This window comes from Schistocerca americana, chromosome 7 (assembly GCF_021461395.2).
Source record: "Schistocerca americana isolate TAMUIC-IGC-003095 chromosome 7, iqSchAmer2.1, whole genome shotgun sequence".
In the NCBI taxonomy this organism is placed as follows: Eukaryota; Metazoa; Arthropoda; class Insecta; order Orthoptera; family Acrididae; genus Schistocerca; species Schistocerca americana.
In genome coordinates this window covers 600757017-600777854 of record NC_060125.1, presented here as the reverse complement: position 1 = coordinate 600777854, position 20838 = coordinate 600757017, and the positions used below count along the sequence as shown (strand labels likewise).

General features: G+C 42.0%; 1 protein-coding gene across 1 annotated transcript in view; it reads left to right on the top strand.

Annotated features, from left to right (window-relative positions):
• The window catches only part of LOC124623141, a 180027-nt gene that overhangs the window by 127433 nt on the left and 31756 nt on the right, over positions 1–20838 (top strand). The window lies entirely within an intron of this gene.

The following is a 20838-nucleotide window of genomic DNA, read 5'->3' as shown; positions in this document are numbered from 1 at the left end:
TGATGAATACAGCGTATATGTGACATATAAATCTTGAAATTTTTTCATAATTACACTACTGGCCATTAAAATTGCTACACCAAGAAGAAATGCAGATGATAAACGGGTATTCATTGGACAAATATATTATACTAGAACTGACATGTGATTACATTTTCACGCAATTTGGGTGCATAGATCCTGAGAAATCAGTACCCAGAACAACCAGCTCTGGCTGTAATAACGGCCTTGATACGCCTGGGCATTGAGTCAAACAGAGCTTCAACACGATACCACAGTTCATCAAAAGTAGTGACTGACGTATTGTGACGAGCCAGTTGCTCGGCCACCATTGACCAGACGATTTCAGTTGGTGAGAGATCTGGAGAATGTGCTGGCCAGGGCAGCAGTCGAACATTTTCTGTATCCAGAAAGGCCCATACAGGACCTGCAACATGCGGTCGTGCATTATCCTGCTGAAATGTAGGGTTTCGTAGAGATCGAATGAAGGGTAGAGCCACGGGTCATAACACATCTGAAATGTAAGGTCCACTGTTCAAAGTGCCGTCAATGCGAACAAGAGGTGACCGAGACGTGTAACCAATGGCACCCCATACCATCATGCCGGATGATACTCCAGCATGGCGATGAGGAATACACGCTTCCAATGTGCGTTCACGGCGACATCGCCAAACACGGATGCGACCATCATAATGCTGTAAACAGAACCTAGATTCATCCGAAAAAAGGACGTTTTGCCATTCGTGCATCCAGGTTCGTCGTTGAGTACACCATCGCAGGCGCTCCTGTCTGTGATGCAGCGTCAAGAGTAACCGCAGCCATGGTCTGCGAGCTGATAGTCCAAGTTGCTGCAAACGTCATCGAACTGTTCATGCGGATGGCTGTTGTCTTGCAAACGTCCCCATCTGTTGACTCAGGGATCGAGGCGTGGCTGCACGATCCATTACAGCCACGTGGATAAGATGCCTGTCATCTCGACTGCTAATGATACGAGGCCTTTGGGATCCAGCACGGCGTTCCGTATTACCCTCCTGAACCCACCGATTCCATATTGTGCTAACAGTCATTGGATCTCGCCCAACGCGAGCAGCAATGTCGCGATACGATAAACGGCAATCGCGATAGGTTACAATCCGACCTTATCAAAGTCGGAAACGTGATGGTACGCATTTCTCCTCCTTACACCAGGCATCACAACAACGTTTCACCAGGCAACGCCGGTCAACTGCTGTTTGTGTATGAGAAATCGGTTGGAAAGTTCCCTATATCAGCACGTTGTGGGTGTCGCCACCGGCGCCAACCTTGTGTTAATGCTCTGAAAAGCTAATCATTTGTATATCACAGCATCTTCTTCTCGTCAGTTAAATTTCGCGTCTGTAGCACGTCGTCTTCGTGGTGTAGCAATTTTAATGGTCAGTAGTGTAGTAATGAATGAGCGTGCGAATCACATTGTGTAAACATGGCGTGAGTTAAGTGGCATGAAACGCTTATTGTAGAACAAGCAGTTCAAGAATTACAAAAACGAAACCTTTACTTCTGTCTTTAAATACAAATAAAGATGACGTTGCCTGGAGTTTTTTTACTTTTAGAGAGATACAAAGTTTGGGAAATAATTAGATGAAATTCAGAGTTGGTGACTGACCAAGGAAGGAAATTACCGTGCTGCGAGTGAAAAAGTATTAAATTATTAAATGGATTAGCTATATTACATTCCAGCCAATCAGAGAGGAGAACGGGTGTGTGTTCTGGAAGCTGGCGAGATTTGCACTCGCTGCTCGCGAGTAGTGATTGAGATTTAGTTGGGCGATGACGTTTTGTTCCGTACTCTAATGATGTTGCGCCCCCACCTAATGTGTCTCTTCTCGAATCGTGTCCAGCCACATCTTTCTTGGACGTCTAACTGCTCTTCAGCTGGGCTGCATCCATTCCACATGACCAGACCACTTTAGTCTCACGGTCACTTCGACATGAAGATCTCTCCTGTTTCTGCTCTTGCCCCGCCCCCCCCCCCCCCCCTGTCTTTTGAGGAGCGCACCTAAGGAATCTCATTTGTAAGCTTGTAGTTGACTTGAGTGTCTTTTCGTTACAACACAGATCTCCAAACTATAGGATATGATGAGTAGCAATGCTGGCCTCTAGGGAGATACTTGTCGTTCGATGAGATTTCGGGATTGCAGCCGGATCACGTCGACTTCTTGCTACGATATTTCGGCTTGCAATGGTCCAGCCATCTTCATGCGAGTGCCCGTCACGGGAGATTGCAAGTTCCTGGAGTCAAGTTTATAGCAAAAAATTCGCTCACAGGAGCGTCCTCTATCGAAATCCGCGCTCTCTGGAGCTACTGTTCTCTCAGTGAAGCGCAGGCGCATGCCTAAAGGTGAAAACTACATGTCCGCCCACTGTCGAAATGCGCGCCCACGTCGCTAAAAACGGACGTCAGATGTCGCCAGACGTGTCATTATGAATAAACTGTGTTCTCTCAGAGGAAATTAGAGAGATCACCGGGTCCCAAATCTTGTCCAGTTGAAAACCGCTATCACGATTTATAAGATTTTGCGCTAGGCGTATATCCACAGATACTTTAATTACTGAATCCCAGAAAGTTTTCGCTGGGGCCGAGATTTTCGTGGCAGAAAAATCCATAGCGTGTCCTGTGGTAATACAGTGCTCAGCTACGGCAACTTACTGGGCTGCGAGAGGCGAGTGTGGCGTTCGTGTTCAACGCACCTGTCACGTACTGTGCGTGTCGTCTGACCGATGTAAGATTTGCCACACTGGCAAGGAATTTTATAGATCCCGGCCTCCCGCAGACCCAGATCGTCCTTTACTGAACCGATAAGGGCACTAATCTTCGCCGGTGGCCAGAAGACTACTTTAACTTGATGTTTCCTTAGGATCCTGCCTATTTTAGATGAAAGGTTGCCGGCGTGTGGAAGGAACGCCCTGGAATTGAATAGCTCCTTATCTTCTTGATGTTGTGGGTGGTCTCGCTTCTTCTTTCTTAGCGCTGTTATAATCTGATGTGGAGGGTAACCATTACCTCTGAACACCGGCTCTAAATGTTCCAGCTACTTTGTAAGGCTGTCTCCATCAGAAACAATATGAGCCCGGTGCACCAACGTTCTAAGGACGCCGATAGTTTGCGAAGGATGACGGCAACTCGACACTTGCAGATAAAGGTCCGTATGTGTTGGCTAACGGTAGACAGAATGCCCTAATGAACCATCCACTCTCTTAGTAACCAAGATGTCCAAAAACGGCAAGCAAACATCCTTCTCTATTTCCATCGTAAACTGGATGTTCTTGTGGATTGCATTCATATGTTGTAAGAACCGTGACAGTTCTTCTTTACCGTGGGGCCACAATACAAAAGTGTCATCTACATGTCGCCAGAAAACTCTCGGTTTAAGTTGTGCCGAATCTAGTGCCCTTTCCTCAAAGTCTTCCATGAAAAAGGCGAGAGAGGACTGCCCATGGCAACACCGACAGTCTGCTCAAAATATTCGCTGTTAAATAAAACGTAGGTTGAGGAAAGGACGTGATGGGAAAGTGCTGTTATGTCGTCCGTGAGCTTATTGCTGATGAGCGCAAGAATCACATGAGATACTTGTCGTTAGATTAACAACCTGATTGGCTCTTTGTATTAGGAATGCGTTAGGCACTCTGACAAATACACTAAGTGTGAAAACACGTCGGATCCAGAGATGTAACGTGCCGATACCGTGCGAAGGCCGAAACAGATAGCTGCGGTAATGTGGAATCCATGAGTCGCTTAGAATGCCTGAGGCTCTACTGCTGAACCGCCAATCCCTCTGCCCCTTCCGAACGACCACGGTATGTGTCACCCAACTGGTGCCGACTTTCTTCAACTACCAGCGGCACCTTCGAAAAATCTTCTCAGCGTAGTCAAATTACAACTAAGGATCCCTATCCCCGAGTGACTTGGCAGCCTCTGCGATGTTGAATCTGATTTGTTGTTACAAATTGTTCACGGATGGCTCTGCAAAGGGTCGTGTGTCTCTGTAAGGGTCTGTTTTTTAATGATTAAACGGGGTGCGGGCAATGTTTCTTGATACTTAGAGAAACACACGTATTAACCGATGAGTTTTTTGCCCATTCATCAATCTGTTCTTTTATCCAGCCGATTTACAAATCAACAAAGTTTTCGTTTGGCGGGCATGTAACTTCAGTTAGTGCGCAGTCTGTTTGGCTTTCATACTGGCCACAGGCAGGAACTTGCATATTTAATGTTCACTTTGGCTTTACTACTTTTCGACGTGGTTTCGTTATGTATTTCAATGTTTCGATTGAATTAGACTGCCACAAGCACTCCTGAAGTTGAAACTGTATAATTTTGAAATCGATCATGTGAATTAAATATCATCAATAAAACAACTGAATGGATTATCCAGTAACAGTATATTACTTTTTTTAACGCTACTGTAAACTTATATGTTCAAAACTGGTTTTTTTTTTATTACGTGTAGTGCCTTGTATTCTACTGGTGAAGTCCGACAAATGTTGCGTTTAGGTACGGAGTTGTATACAGTACAACTGTATACAACATCCAATTAAGCTCAGCATGTAATTTAACGCCGTATCTAGTCGAATGAGATTTTCCCGAAACCAAAAAATTAAATTCATCCATTCATCCAAATTGTTGACATGGGCGCAGGGGCTTCGTCGAAACGCTTACAATATTACCTGCTGGCATGGTCCTCTGTATTCCGCGAACTCCATTGAGTTGGAGAGACGTGTATTATTATTTACGCGTGTTTATGTACGCTTTGCCTTTTTTGAAAGAGCCGACGTGACGTATTTTAGCCGTGCTGTATGACTCTGACTGAACACAAATTCACTCTCCAGCCGGGCTCCAGACGAGGCAAGTACGGACAGTTTCATTAAGTCCTTTCACGTACTCGTCAGTTGCCATTACCGGTGAGGCAATTTTTCTCCCTTTTCTGGTTGATATAATAGGAACCTAACGGTTCGTGTTCGTAAATATGCAAGACCCATGTATTATTAACTTGGACGACGTTTATCGCTAATACCTTCCGCACCCAGCTGCCCCCCTCCCCCCACCCTCCCCCCATCCTTACCACCACCTTGTAACTAGCCACGAGAGCTCGTCTGTTTTTGCAGGTATGAAGCCTGCCCCCCGATCTTTCGCAGTCGCGCACAAATTTTTCTTCTCTGCCGGAAGGAATGCAGACCATCTTGAATCGCTTGTACGCCAAGGAGATCTGATTCGAGATAAGAGAGCAAAACGAGATGTAAAATACTGCCGGTGAAGTGATTCGTGCTTCTTTAACGAAGAACCGTACCTTCCATATATAGCGTTTTTCGAGGTCGGTTAATAGCTGTGCAATAAAGCAACATTTTCAGCGATGCCTCTATCTATATATTACAGTGAGGCCGTTTAGCGAACAACGGCCGGTCGATTACCGTAATGATATGCCTATGACCGTATATCTTGCCGGATAATTGCGTATAATACCCAAGCGGGAGGGCGTTACAGATTTTTCAACAGATCATCGAACAGTCTACTAGAAAGATGGAATATTAAATCAAGATTAATTACTCAGCGCGAGCGTTACCGTAATGACGTCGACGGTGGGTAACACACGATGGAAAATCCCTGAATTGAATAAGTTCCCGATCTCCGTATGTTAAAACACGCCTCTCCCATGATAATACTCGAGCACGTGCCCTAGTAATGTATTCGTCTGTCTTTACTACAACTGGATTTACGGTCGTTTCTGTACTCTTATATACGGCAAGTTTACTTTTTTGAATGTCGGATAATACACGGCCACGCAACAGTGTCTGATGTACACAAACGGAACGGGACAGCTCGTATTTCTAAGAAAGCACAGTCCAGTAGATTGCATGTGCCATTTATGCCGAGACTCGCTTTACTTTTACTAAAAGACAGCTGAGGATGCACCAAAACAAGTCTACAAGTTCCAGGAGACAGGAAATGTGTCAGACGCGGCCAAAAGTGGTCGATTGAAAGTGCTGACACCAGAAAAGGTAATCGACGTGTAAGAGGCATGCCTGAGACTCCAACGAAGTCGCCTATCCAGCCAGTTTGCACTTTTCGTTCGTAGTGCACACAACGCATCCCAAAGAATTCGTGCTGTTACTGTATTTTTGCCCTAAATCAATATAAGACGTGTAGCTTTCTGTCAGTGTTTCACTTCTCTGTAAAGCCCAGATGGGGAAGGAAGATTTCGATGTTTGCTATAGGCCCAGGGGCGAATACAGTAAGGACTTGGGGGGGGGGGGGGGGAGGGGGAGACGACGAATGACCCTTTTGCCCCCTCCTCCCCCGGACCTGCCTATGTTTTAGTTTGATATTGATGGATAGATGAATTTACGCATTTGGTCTAGGAAAAAACACTAGTTGCTTGAGGTCTCTGCACACGCCATAAGAAGGTGGAACTACAGCTGCGCTCAAAATTACTGTTCCGTTCATCAGAAACGCCAACTTTAGGTTCCCAATAAAAAATTATTTTGTCTTTCTGACATCTATGATCCACAAGCTCGTCTATAAAATATCTTAATACAAAAAACTAGGAGTTTAATATGAAGAAACGAGAGCAAAATAAAGAATTGTATACTTTGCATTTCTTAAGAAAACAGAATAACAAGGTGGGGTAAACAATTACCACAGTCCAAGTAATTTGTTATCCTATTTTGGTACTATTGGCTTCTTGGGTGGGAGTGTTTGTTTACCTTCCCATTCAGTATTATAGTTCACGTTCGGCATGTTATAATCTCTCAGGCTTCATTCTCCGTTATCCTTTAACAGGGGAATTAGGAAATTTTCCGTCGGGGTAAAAAAAAATCACCCTGCATTGTCACTTACATATATATATATATATATATAATACAAAGTAGGCGGTACCTTTGTTTGAAGACGTAGAAAATCTCTTCTGTCAAACTAATAAGTACCACGGAGGAAATGATACGAGAATTTAAACGTCAGGAGGCCTCAAATGAATATTATAGTGACTCAAAGAAGATGTGAACGAACCTGAAGATGGTCATATCACCGACGACATGGAGGATGATGAATTCGATCTAACACCTTTTGAGACTGATTCATCAGATGAAGATGATCAGCAGGTAATGGAAATTTTGTATGGCATAAATGGGTGCTGTTTTAACACACACTCTTTCCATAAAAATGCGTCCAAAGTGCTAGCAAGGAATATAGTGGTACGAATACCTCATGGTAAAGCAAGAAAGTAAACATCGCCTCGAATTTGAATTGTTGTTTACTGATCACATGGTTTCACCGTTAGTTACGTATTCAACAAAATTAGTGATGCAAGGACAAAATTTACATCGTCCTAATGATATACTGTATATACCAGCCAAAAAGAAATAAAAGCATTATTTGGCAATTTGGCATACTTTTTACGAGTGAGGCTCTAAGGAATGCGCATGGCAGCTGAGTTGATGCGTGGTCTGTGGTATACGGGTCCCCGTTTTTCCGAGGTGTTATGACGAAAAACCATATCGAATTTTTGATCAATAATCTAAGATTTGATGACCAAGAGCCACGATTGCAAAGAAGAACAGCAGACAAATTCACCGCATTCCGTAATTTATGGCGTGTGTTTGTCAAGCGCAGTCAAGAACTGCACACTCTCTTCAGCTCTGCCGGCCGAAGTGGCCGTGCGGTTAAAGGCGCTGCAGTCTGGAACCGCAAGACCGCTACGGTCGCAGGTTCGAATCCTGCCGCGGGCATGGATGTTTGTGATGTCCTTAGGTTAGTTAGGTTTAACTAGTTCTAAGTTCTAGGGGACTAATGACCTCAGCAGTTGAGTCCCATAGTGCTCAGAGCCATTTGAACCAACTTCAGCTCTCCTAACCACTGACGAGGCACTCCTTAGCTTCCGAAGTAAATGCCCATTCAAAATATATCTGGGAAGCAAACCAAACAAATATGGACTAAAGATAATTTATTTATGTGATGTGAAGGCGTATTATTATTAAGGGGCCGCCCCATATTGGGGAAAAGAAACTAGGGATAAAGATGTTTCGATTCCTGCATATTATGTGATCATATTTATGGAATCAGCCGGAACAATGGAATCAGCCGGAACACTGCGATGGACAATTAGTTTGCTTCTTGTAAAGCAGGCGACAAAAATTTGACAGTGGTGGTACCTTGAGCAAAAAAAAAAAAAAAAAAACCCGAATCCCAGCATGCTTCAAAGCAAGAGCAGGTCTGTTTCTTCGTCTACATTCATATGCAGGAAAGAGGAAATGCTACAATCATAAGTTAAGAACAGAATGTTATTCTACTGTCAGCGTTGCATGAGATAGGTAAGTAGATGAGGAGGCACAGAAATCGAACATAGTACTTTTCTACAACGATAACTATACCACAATAAGACCATGCCACGAAAAACCAGGCGCTGCCTGTGCTATATATGTGTGGTCTTTTAGATACGGTAGGGATAATCGCCTGTGTGTTGTACAAGGGGAACGGCGGCACAAACAACCGAAGCAATTTTCTCCAAGTCCTTGGCGGTTGGTCTGGTCGAAGGAGAAATGAAAGACAGACTCATGAAAAAAGAAGAGCCAAAAATGCCTAAAGAGCTTCGCATACCGTTGGAACAGATTTTGACGATTTTGCGAGCGCTATTCCAGCATAGTGAACGCATTATTGTGGTCAATGTAGACACGAAGCCCACGCCCAACACAGTGGTATATAATAAGTTCACATCCCACCTAGCACTGCACGTGATGATGATATTGAAGGAATGTATGACGAGATAAAAGAAATTATTAGATAGTTAACGGAGATGAAAATTCAATTGATTGGGGACTGAAATTCGATAGTACGTAAAACAAGAGAAAGAAAAATAGCAGGTGAATATGGCCTGGGAGAAAGAACGAAAGAGGACGGCGCCTGTTAGAGTTTTGCACAGAGCATAATTTAATCATCGCTAAGATTTGTTTTAAGAATCATGAAAGAAAGCTGAATATGTGAAAGAGACCTGGAGACGATGGAAGATTTCAGATAAGACAGAGATTTCGGAACCAGATTTTAAAATACAAGACATTTCCAGGGGCAGATTTGGATTCTGATCACAATTTATTCGTTAGATTAAAACTAAAGAAATTGGGAACAGCGGAAAGAAATTCAGCAGAAGACGAACGGGTAGCTTTGAGACATGAAATAATGAAAGCAGCAGAGGATCAAAAGATAAAAAGACAAGGCCTGATAAGAATCCATAGATAAAACCAGAGATGCTGAATTTAACTTCTGAAAGGAGAAAATATCAAAACGCAGCAAATGAAGCAGAAAAAAGGGATTACAAACGTCTAAAAAAATGAGACTGACGGGAAGTACAAAATGGCTAAGCAGGAATGGCTAGAGGACAAATACATGGATTTAGAACCATATTTCACTAGGGGAAAGATGCAGTTCTAGGGGAAAGATGCACTGAAGCACCAAAGAAACTGGTATAGGCATGCGTATTCAATCACAGAGATATGTTCAACAGGCAGACTATCGCGCTGCGGTCTGCAACGCCTATATAAGACAACAAGTGTCTGGCGCAGTTGTAAGATCGGTTACTACTACTACACTGGCAGCTTATCAAGATTTAAGTGAGTTTGAACGTGGTGTTATAGTCGGCGCACAATCGATGGGGCACAGCATCTCCGAGCTAGCGATGAAGCGGAAATTTTCTCATTCGACCATTTCACGAGTGTACCGTGAATATCAGGAATCCGGTAAAACACCAATCTCCGACATCGCTCAGGCCGGAAAAAGATCCTGCACGAACGAGACCAATGACGACTGAAGAAAATCGTTCAAAGTGACAGATGTACAACCTTTCCGCAAATTGCTGCAGATTTCAATTCTGGGCCATCAACAAGTGTCAGCGTGCGAACCATTCAACGAAACATCATCGATATGGGATTTCGGAGCCGAAAGCCCACTCGTGTACCCTTGATGACTGCACGATAAAAAGCTTTACGCCTCGCCTGGGCCAGTCAACGCCGACATTGGACCGTTGACGACAGGAACCATGTTGCCTGGTCGGACGAGTCTCGTTTCAAATGGTATCGAGCGAATGGACGTGTACGGGTATGGAGACAACCTCATGAATCCAAGGACCCTGCATGGAAGCAGGGGACTGTTCAAGCTAGTGGAGACTCTGTAATGGTGCTGGGCGTGTGCAGTTGGAGTGATGTAGGACCCCTGTTACGTCTAGACAAGACTGACAGGTGACACGCCACCTGCATCTATTCATGTCCATTGTGCATTCTGACGGACTTGGGCAATTCCAGGAGGACAGTGCGACAACCCGCACGTCTAGAATTGCTACAGAGTGGCTCCAGCAACACTCTTCTGAGTTTAAACACTTCCACCGACCACACAAGTCGCCAGAGATGAACATTATTGAGCATATCTGGGATGCCTTGCAACTTACGGATTTATGGAAAGCCCTGCAGGATTCATGGTGTCAGTTCCCTCCATCATTACTTCAGACATTAGTCGAGTCCATGCCACGTCGTGCTGCGGCACTTCTGCGTGATCGCGGGGGCCCTACACGATATTAGGCAGGTGCACCAGTTTCTTTGGCTCTCCAGTGTATAATAAGAATACAATAATCAGATTCAGAAGGGTGTAGGTTGCAGAAGTTATTCGGAGATGATGAGGCGTGCACAGGATAGAGTAGCATGGAGAGCTGTATCAAACCAGTCTTCGGAAACTGAAGACCCCAACAACATTCCAGGATCAGCAACAAGAGAACCAATTTAAAAAAATAAATACTGTGTCTGTTCGAAGCCAGTGTGCAAATTTTTGTCAAAAATGTTGTAACAGTTTGGTTGAAAATATTTTGAATGTATAAAATTTCATCAAATTTTGAAAATAATTTATTTGCATTCGAAGTTGTTAGCTTTATTTGTTTCTACCGATATACAAATTACTGTGCTAAATAATACTTTTTTTGATTCAGTGACTCTCCTTGTGTTTTATGATATATTCTCCTGTGTTTTGTAGTGTTATAATAAAACGATTAATTTATTGCAAAAGATAAGTACTATCTCATAGCTCCAAAGATTGGAACAATGCTATAATAAAACACATTGACATTATAATTATTATTGGCTTTGTCATATTGTAAAAACTAACAATACCTTGTAATAATTGTTGCATACTGCTCGTTTATGACTTTATTTCACTCCAGAACCTTTTTTTTAACAGAAGTAATTTAGAAAATCATGGGTTAAATTTTTATCACATTTTGTTATTCATGTCCCGGAATTTGTACCTTGTTATTCTAGGGGTACTATACTGAGGAACCAAAACGTTATGACCACCTGCTTAATAGCTTAATAGCTCTTTGGAACGAAATACATAACTGATTCTGCGTATCAGCGATCCGACAGTTGGTAGATTTGTGGAGGTACGTAGCATTAGATGTACACATACAGGTCATGTAATTCGCGGGAAAAACGTACCGCTGATTTGCGTACGCGGTGATGGCGCCCTATAGCTACCCAGATGGGTTCCATAGGATTTACATCAGGCAAATTTGGTCGCCGAGACAGCAGCGTGAGTTCACTGTAATGCTTCTCAAACCACTGTAGCACAGTTCTGCCTCCGAGACACGGACACTTTTACATCCTGTGAGCCGGTGTAAAATCAAGTGTAGCTACATACTGTGTTTATTTGTGTACATAGCGTACAAATGCACGTTATAAGAAGCAATCTGATGTGAATACCACAAGGCAGTGCAGTCCACACCAGCACCGCATCTTGGTCCACTAGACAATGTTTCTCTAACACCGCCATCTGAAGATGAGCCTGCAGTGGCTCGAAAACATGAATAAATCGTTAAAAAAGAAACTGGTTGCATATTTATTAACAGATAAACGCCAATTTAAATCACAGTCACAGTTCATCATCCACAATGGATATACTGAAATTAAGAGGAGTAAATCCAGATGCAGTGAAACATTATAAAAACTACTGCACTGTATTAATAAAAGTTATTAAAAGTCCAGAAGTATGTGTATTATGTCTGAGATTAGTACATCTGTAAAATTAAAACAATTTGGAATATAGATGAAAGAGAAATGGGGCAACCTAGAGCACAGGAAGCTGTATTTCTATCAAACCCAATGAAAAGTTTGTTAACAAGAACTCAGAAGTAGAAAACATTTTTATAATCATTTTTAAGTGTTGTAGAGAAAATATTATCCAGCTATTCATTAGAAACTGCGAGGCAGTATATGGAAGAGGCAATACCTATCCAATTTGATTCAAGTGAAATTCAACCCACTTCTCCTACTGAAATTAGGAAAATAGTAAATTCACTCAAAGGTAAAAGCTCACATGGAATTGATAGCATTTCCAACAAAGTACTAAAAGCTTGTTCCCTACAGATAAGAACGATTCTCAGCCAAATATGTAGTAGCTCACTGAAACAGGGCATTTTTCCAGATAGACTGATATATGTTATTATTAAACCATTGCATAAAAAAGAGAATAGCTCAGATGCTAACAACTACTGCCCAAACTCACTTCTAACAGCTTTATCCAAAATTCTTGAAAAAGTAATGTATTCAAGAGTAGCATCACACCTTTGTAAAAATGAAGTACTAACAAAATGTCAAATTGGTTGTTCAGCAAGGCTTTTCAATAGAAAATAATATATATGATTTCACTGTTCAAATATTAAATGCATTGGATAACCTAACATCACTCATTAGAATATTTTGTGATCTCTCAAAGACTTTTGATTGTGTGAATCATGAAATTCTTCTAGATAAGCTTAAGTTTTGTGATATGAGTGCGACAGTGCACAAATGATTTAATTCATATTTAACTGGAAGAATGCAGAAGGTTGAAATTAACAGTACAGATAGTCTGCAAAAATCAAGAGAGTCCTCTAACTGGGGAAATGTCAAGAACAGTGTCCCATAGGGTTCAGTTTTGGTCCCTTATTGTTCTTAATATATGTTAATGACTTGCCACTTTATATTCATGAATAAGCAAAGCTAGTTCTTTTTGCAGATGATACAAGTACAGCAATCACGCCTAACACACAAGAATCAGCTGAGGAAATTTTAAATAATATCTTTCAGAAAATTATTAATTGGTTCGTTGCAAATGGACTCACACTAAATTTTGAGGAAACACAGTATATACAATTCTGTACAGTGAATGGCATAACACCATTGATAAATGACTATGAACAGAAGTCAGCTGCTAAGGCAGAATATACACAATTTCTGGGTGTGTGTGTTGATGAGAAATTGAATTGGAAGAAACACATCAACGATCTGCTGAAATGTTTAGGTTCAGTTATGCAATTAGGGTCATAACAAATTTTGGTGATAAACATATCAATAAATCAGCCTTCTGTGCCTATTTTCATTCACTGCTTTTGTATCGCATCATATTTTGGGGTAATTCATCATTAAGAGAAAAAGTATTCATTGCACAAAAGCGTGTAATCAGAATAATAGCTGGAGCCCACCCAAGATCAGTTTGCAGACATTTATTTAAGAAACTCGGGATATTCGCAGTAGCTTTTCAATACATATATTCACTTACGAAATTTGTTATTAATAACCCATCCCAATTCAAAAATAATAGAGAAGTGCATAGCTACAACACTAGCAGAAAGGGTGATTTCACTATTCTGGGTTAAATCTGACTTAGGCACAGAAAGGGTTGAATTATGCTGCCACAAAAATCTTTGGTCATTCGCCAAATAGCATTAAAAGTGTGACAGAGAGCCAACCAACATTTAAAACAAGTTAAAAGAATTCCTGAATGACAACTCCTTCAACACAATAAATGAATTTTTAAATATAAAGTAGTAGCTTGAGAAAAACTGTTTTGTGCACAGAAAACTTATGTTTATAGCGACATGTTCCACATCATTATGAAACGCCGGCCGCGCGGAATTAGCTGAGCGGTCTTAGGCGCTGCAGTCATTGACAGTGCGGCTGGTTCCGGCGGAGGTTCGACTCCTCCCTCGGACATGGGTGTTTGTGTTTGTCCTTAGGGTAATTTAGGTTAAGTAGTGTGTAAGCTTAGGGACTGATGACCTCAGCAGTTAAGTCCCATAAGATTTCACACGCATTTGAACATTTTTTGAACGAAATGTCGTATTCATGATCTATGGAACATGCATAAATATATGTATGTATTTATGTATGTAGGGGAAGGCGTAATAATACTATTTCTCAATAGCAATATAACTTTGGCCGATTCGTTTTTTATGATAATCACGAATATAAACGCATTCCTCGTATGGCAAGTTAGTATGTATAAATGACATCATGTTTATTTGGTATAGTCTAATGTGCATGATCCGTTGAAATGGATGTGTGGGAGGATGGGAGGTTAAATTGCAGTCCCATCTTAAATAAATCATTAGAATTGGCTGCAGCAACATCGTTGACAGTTTAGGATTTTTCACATCATATACAGTTTCTAATTCTATAATGGAAACATTGAATTAAACAGAAAAACATTGTTGCAGACAACAATTCACAAATCAGTTGCCCATTAAAGCAAAATTTCCTCTAACTTGGCAACCCTGCCGGAACGCAATTCTTTTAGCACCCGCCACCCCCCCCCCCCCCCCCCCTCTTTTGTTCAACCCAGTGTTTAATATCCAAAATTTTTACTGCAGGAACACACTTCTTCAACCATACAATCTCCAGCCATAAAAATCATCGTTAAGATTTTTGGAAACTAGCGATAAAACGTAAAATGAGAAATCCTTTTTTTTTTTTTTTTTTTACAAAATGGTGTTCTAAAATTCAGTTTTCTTATAATCAAAACAATAAAACCATAATAATTGATACAAACAACAGGCGCCACCATCTGTTCTCGTGACAGTGTCACTTTGCTCCTTGGTTATGCTCCATACCATCTTCATAAGGGGAGGGACCTTCCCCAAGGTATACATTCACTGCAAAGAAACTTCTAAAGAAACGGAGAGTACTGCATAATACAAAGTCTAGGGCTACAGATACAGACATGCTGAATGAAACGCGTTTGGCTGTCACGAAAGCAATGCATGACGCCTTCTGTGACTACGGTAGCAGAATATTGTCAAATGATCTTCCACATTACCCAAAGAAATTCTGGACGAACGGAAAGGTTAACAGTGGTACCAAAGTTGGCGCCCAGTTCCTAGCGAATGAGACAGGAACTGAAACTAAGGGTAGCAAAGCAAATGCTGAAATGCTTAACTGCGTTCCCAAATGTTCTTGTACAAAGGGAAACGCAGGAGCATTGCCCCAATTTAATCCTCGTACCACTGAGAAGATGAATGAAATAAGTGTTAGCGTTAGTGGTGTTGAGAAACAGCTGAAATAGTTAAAACTTAACAAAGCTCTAGGGCCCGATGGAATCCCTGTCAGATTCTATACTGAATTTGCGGCTGAGTTAGCCCCTCTTCTAACTATAATCTATCCTAGATCCCTCGAGCAAAAAACCGTGCCCAGTTCTCGGAAAAAAGCACAAGTCACACCCATCTACAAGAAGAGTAGTAGAAGTGATCCACAAAACTACCGTCCTATATCCTTGGCATCGATTTATTATAGAATCTTAGAACATATTCTGAGATCAAACATAATGAGGTATTTTGAACAGAATGACCTCCTTAATGCCATCCAGCATGGATTCCGAAAACGTCGATGATGTGAAACCCTACTCGCATTTTTCTCGCGTGACATACCGAAAGCTTTGGATCAAGGCAGTCAGGTAGATGCAGTATTGCTTGATTTCCGAAAAGCATTTGACTCAGTCCCACACCTACGCTTATATTCAAAAGCACGATTATATGGGGTATCAAGTGAAACTTCTGACTGGATTGAGGACTTTTTGGTAGGGAGGACGCAGCGTGTTGTCTTGGATGGAGAGTGATCGTCAGCTGCAGAAGTAATTTCAGGTGTGTCCCAGGGGAATGTGTTGGGACCGTTGCTGTTCACGCTGTATATCAATGACCTTGCAAGACAATATTAATACTAACCTCAGACTTTTTTGCAGATGATGAAATACCGTTTGAAAGAAGCTAGCTGCATAAATATTCAGCCTGAACTTGACAAGATTTCAAAGTGGTGCAAAGATTGGCAACTGCTTTACATGTTCAGAAATGTAAAATTATGCACTTCAGGAAACGTAAAAACGTAGTATCGTATGACTATAATATCAATGAGTCACTATTGGTGTCGGCCAACTCATACAAATACCTGGTTGTAATACATTGTAGGGATGTGAAATGGAGTGGTCACATAGGCTCAGTTGTGAATAAAGCACGTGGTAGACTTCGGTATATTGGTGGATCTGGGGAAGTGCAAACAGTCTACAAAGGAGATTACTTACAAATCACTCGTGCGACCGGTTCTAGAATATTGCTCAAGTGTGTCGAACCCGTACCAAATAGGACAACAGGAGATACTGAACGTAAAAGAGAAGGGCAGCACAAATGGTCAGACGTTTGTTTGATCTGTGGCAGAGTGTCACAGAGATACTGATGGTACTGAACTAGAAGACTCTTGACGACAGACGTAAATTATCCCGAGAAAGTCTATTAACAAAGTTTCAACAACCGACTTTAAATGATGATTTTCGGAATATATTACAGTCCCATACGTATCGCTCACATAGAGATTGAAAAGATAAGATTAGATTAATTACTGCAGGTACAGAGGCATTCATACAATCTTTCTTTCCGCAGTCCACATGTGAATGGAACGGAAAGAAACGCTAATATCTGGTACAAAGGGACGTACCCTCTGTCACACACCTCGCGGTGGTTTGCAGGTATTGTCGTAAATGTAGATCTTGGTTATACTACAGATACCTGAGGTTGCTGGCAGTCGTAAGCTAAAGACAGTCGACACGAAGATTACCGGTACGTTCCGATCACAACTTCGGAACTAAGCTCAACTTATCTTGCGTATGCTGTACACACACAGCACCTCGCCTTACACCCCTGCCCATCGCATCACGCTGGGCCGCCCACTGCCACGTTCACTGCTGCAAATTATAGTTACGTGCACTATTTCAAATCTGCGGAGCCGACTTGTTCCAGTTAGTTCAAAAAAAGGTTCCTGGACGTTGCCAGCCGAAAGTAAGTCCTGGTTCAACCTGCGGATTGAACAGCATGGGAGATAACTTGTCCCACTCCTTTCTCAGCTGCTAGTTCCCTTTCATATCTTTTTACTTATCTGCAATTTGGTTTCTGCACAAGTTGTAAATAATCTTTCGTTCCCAGTGTTTCATCCTTGCTTACCTTCAGAAATCGAAATGGTATGTTGCAGTTCTACATGGTCGTAAGTAGGCCTGTTCTCTGAACTCACAAATGCTTTAAGTGTAGGTTTGCCTTTATTTAATCCATCTTACAAGATAAGTGGTAGTGTCAGTACAGCCTTACGTGTTACATTTCTCTGGAACCTACAATGATCTTCCCTGTGGTCAGCTTCTACCAGACTTTCGATCTTTTGCAAAATAATTCGCGTTAATATTTTACAATCATAACTATCAAACCAATCGTTTGATAACATTCGCACGTGTTCTTTGGAATTGCAGTTGTTACAGTTGAAATGATAAATTGTACTGTTGATTTACTAATAATTTCAAATGAATCATTTATAAAACTTTATACAGAATACTATCTGCTGTCTGTATATTGACCAAGTCAAGATTTGATGATACAAACATTGGAGTTAAGCAGAATTTACATCCCTGAGCCCAGTTCTTCTGATAAATTATGGGAGTCGTTACTTTGTAGTTGAACGTAAGGCGATTATTAATTTCCCGCCTGATGCCCATCGGCAATCTATTATATTTTCAACAAAACACAAATCATCATTCTGAACTACACATAGGGTTGTATAGATTATATATTTTTACAGATACCGTTATTACTTCATGTTAACAAAACAGCAAAGGAAAATTAGCTGCAGTGGGCAGTCCAATTCATTTCAATAGCAGCAGCGTGTTTCACTACATATTTCTGGAAAAAAACTCAGTGTAAAAAAACCGAGGCTATGTGACTAGGGACATGACAGAAGCCGTTAGGAAGGGCTTGTAAGAGACAAATTCCTGATGAGTCATGTTATTTGCTCCGTATTTGTTGCTCTAGACTTCTTCAGATGCTGTCTGGTAGGATTTCATGCAAACATACGAGGGTCACTCCAAAGGAAATGCACACTATTTTTTTTAATCAATCTTTTATTCTACATGTTTGAAAGTTTTACGGTGTGTAGATACATAATTTAGGAACAATATTTTCATTTCTCCACATAATTTCCATCCTTCTTAATTGCCTTGCGCCATCTTGGAACCAGCGCCTGAATACCCGCATGGTAAAATTCTGGACCAACCTGTTGGAGCCACTGTTTGGCAGCGTGCACAAGGGAGTCATCATCTTCAAACCTTGTTCCACAAAGAGTCTCTTTCAGTTTCCCAAAGAGATGAGTCACATGGAGCCAGGTCAGGACTGTAAGGCGGGTATTTCAGTGTTGTCCATCCGAGTTTTGTGATCGCTTCCATGGTTTTTTGACTGACATGTGGCTGTGCATTGTCGTGCAACAGCAAAACATCCTGCTTTTGCCGATGTGGTCGAACACGACTCAGTTGAGCTTGAATTTTCTTCAGTGTCGTCACATATGCATCAAAATTTATGGTGGTTCCACTTGCCATGGTGTCCACAAGCAAGAGTCCTTCAGAATCGAAAAACACCATAGCCATAACTTTTCTAGCAGAAGGTGTGGTTTTGAATTTTTTTTTCGTGGGTGAATTTGCATGATGCCACTCCACTGATTGCCTCTTCGTCTCTGGTGAAAAATGATGGAGCCATGTTTCATCGCCTGTCACAATTCTTCCAAGAAATTCATCTCCACCATTCTCGTACTGTTCCAAAAGTTCGCTGCATACCGTTTTTCTTGTTCCTTTGTGAGCCACTGTCAACATCCTGGGAACCCACCTGGCGCAAACCTTTTTTAACGCCAACACTTTCAATATTCTGCAAACACTTCCTTCCCCTATCCCAACGTAGCGTGACAATTCGTTCACTGTGATGCGTCTGTCAGCAGTCACCAATTCGTTAACTCTCTGCAAATTGTGTGGAGTGTGTGCAGTACGAGGCCTGCCGCTGCGAGGACAATCCTCAGTATTGCCGTGCCCGCTTTCGTCACGTAACCTGCTTGCCCGCCGACTAACTGTACTGCGATCGACAGCAGAATTTCCATACACCTTTTTCAACCTCTTGTGGATGTTTCCCACTGTCTCGTTTTCACAGCACAGGAATTCTATGACAGCACGTTGCATCTGACGAACGTCAAGTGTAGCAGCCATCTTGAAGACGTGCTGTGATGGCGCCACTCACGGGAACAGGTTGAACTAAGTTTGAAAACAAGCGGGAAGGATGTATCTACACACTAAAACTTTCACACATGCAGAATGAAAACTGTATTTTTACAAAAATAGTGTGCATTTCCGTTGGAGTGACCCTCGTATATTAGCAGTCATTGCTCCTGGCATGTATTCAAAAATTGTATGAAGAACAGTAAATGGTGCAATATTAACTGCACAGACATGAGACATGACATTATGTAATGCAGGTGACACAGAAACTATCTTTTATGTTTTTCTTTCCTTTCGGCGATAATTCTCGTTAACTTTGTTTTAGTGAAGCATTGAAAATGTATGTCCATTTTGTAAACATATTGGATGACTTTACACTCTAACACAAAAAAAGCAACGATGCACCACGAACGTTATCCGAATGGGGCAGAAATCAGTAGATGTGGTATACTTGTACAGATACATGATTTCAATATCAGAAAGAATTGATTATTTATTCAGCAGAAAGTGCTTCACAAATTGACCAATTCAATACCGCATTGGTATTCAAGCAGTTACTTGGCTTGGCACTGAGTGATCGAGTTGTTGAATGGCCTCGAGCCAAATTCTGCCCAATTGGGGCGTTACTTTGTCAAAATCCCGAGCCCGTTGAAGAGCCCTGCCTGTAATACTCCAAACGCTCTCAACTGGGGAGAGATTCGGCGACTTTAATTGCCAAGGTAGGGCTTGACAGGCACGAGGCCACGCAGTAGAAACTCACACTATATGCAGGCGGACATTATTTTGCTGAAATGTAATCTTAGGATGGCTTGCCATGTAGAGCAACAAAACGGGGAGTAGAATATCGTTGATGCATCACTATGCTGTAAGGGTGCCGTGGATGACAACCGCAGGGGTCTTACTATGAAATGAGATGGCGCCCCAGACCAATCACTCCTGGTTGTCAGGCCATATGGCGATCTACAGTCTGGTTGGTATCCAACCGCTGCTCGGAGAATCTCGAGACGACACGTCTTTGCTGGTCTTCGGAGCTGGACTCATCACTGAAGATAATTCCACTCCAGTCAGTGAGATTCCAGGCCGAACATCGCGGCACTACTGCAAACGTGCTTGTTGGTGTTCAGAGGTCAATGTGGTCAGTGCCAGGGGCGCTGTGGGCTCAACCCCCTTTCTGTGAGCTGCTCGTTAATGGTCCTTGTGGTGACTGAAACACCAGTTGCACATCGGATCGACGATAACGATGACCAGGGCTCCGAATGCCTCTCTGACGATTCCCGTCTTCACATTCTACGTCGACTGCTGTGTTCGGCACGGTTCACCCATTCCTGCCAACACAGTTGAATAGTGGCATCGCTGCTATTCAGATTGTGCTGATTACTACTCCTTTCAGCCCAACTACAGATCCTCTCTCAAATCTGCATATAACGCTCACACAACTGTATGTGAGGCATAGTTGCTGT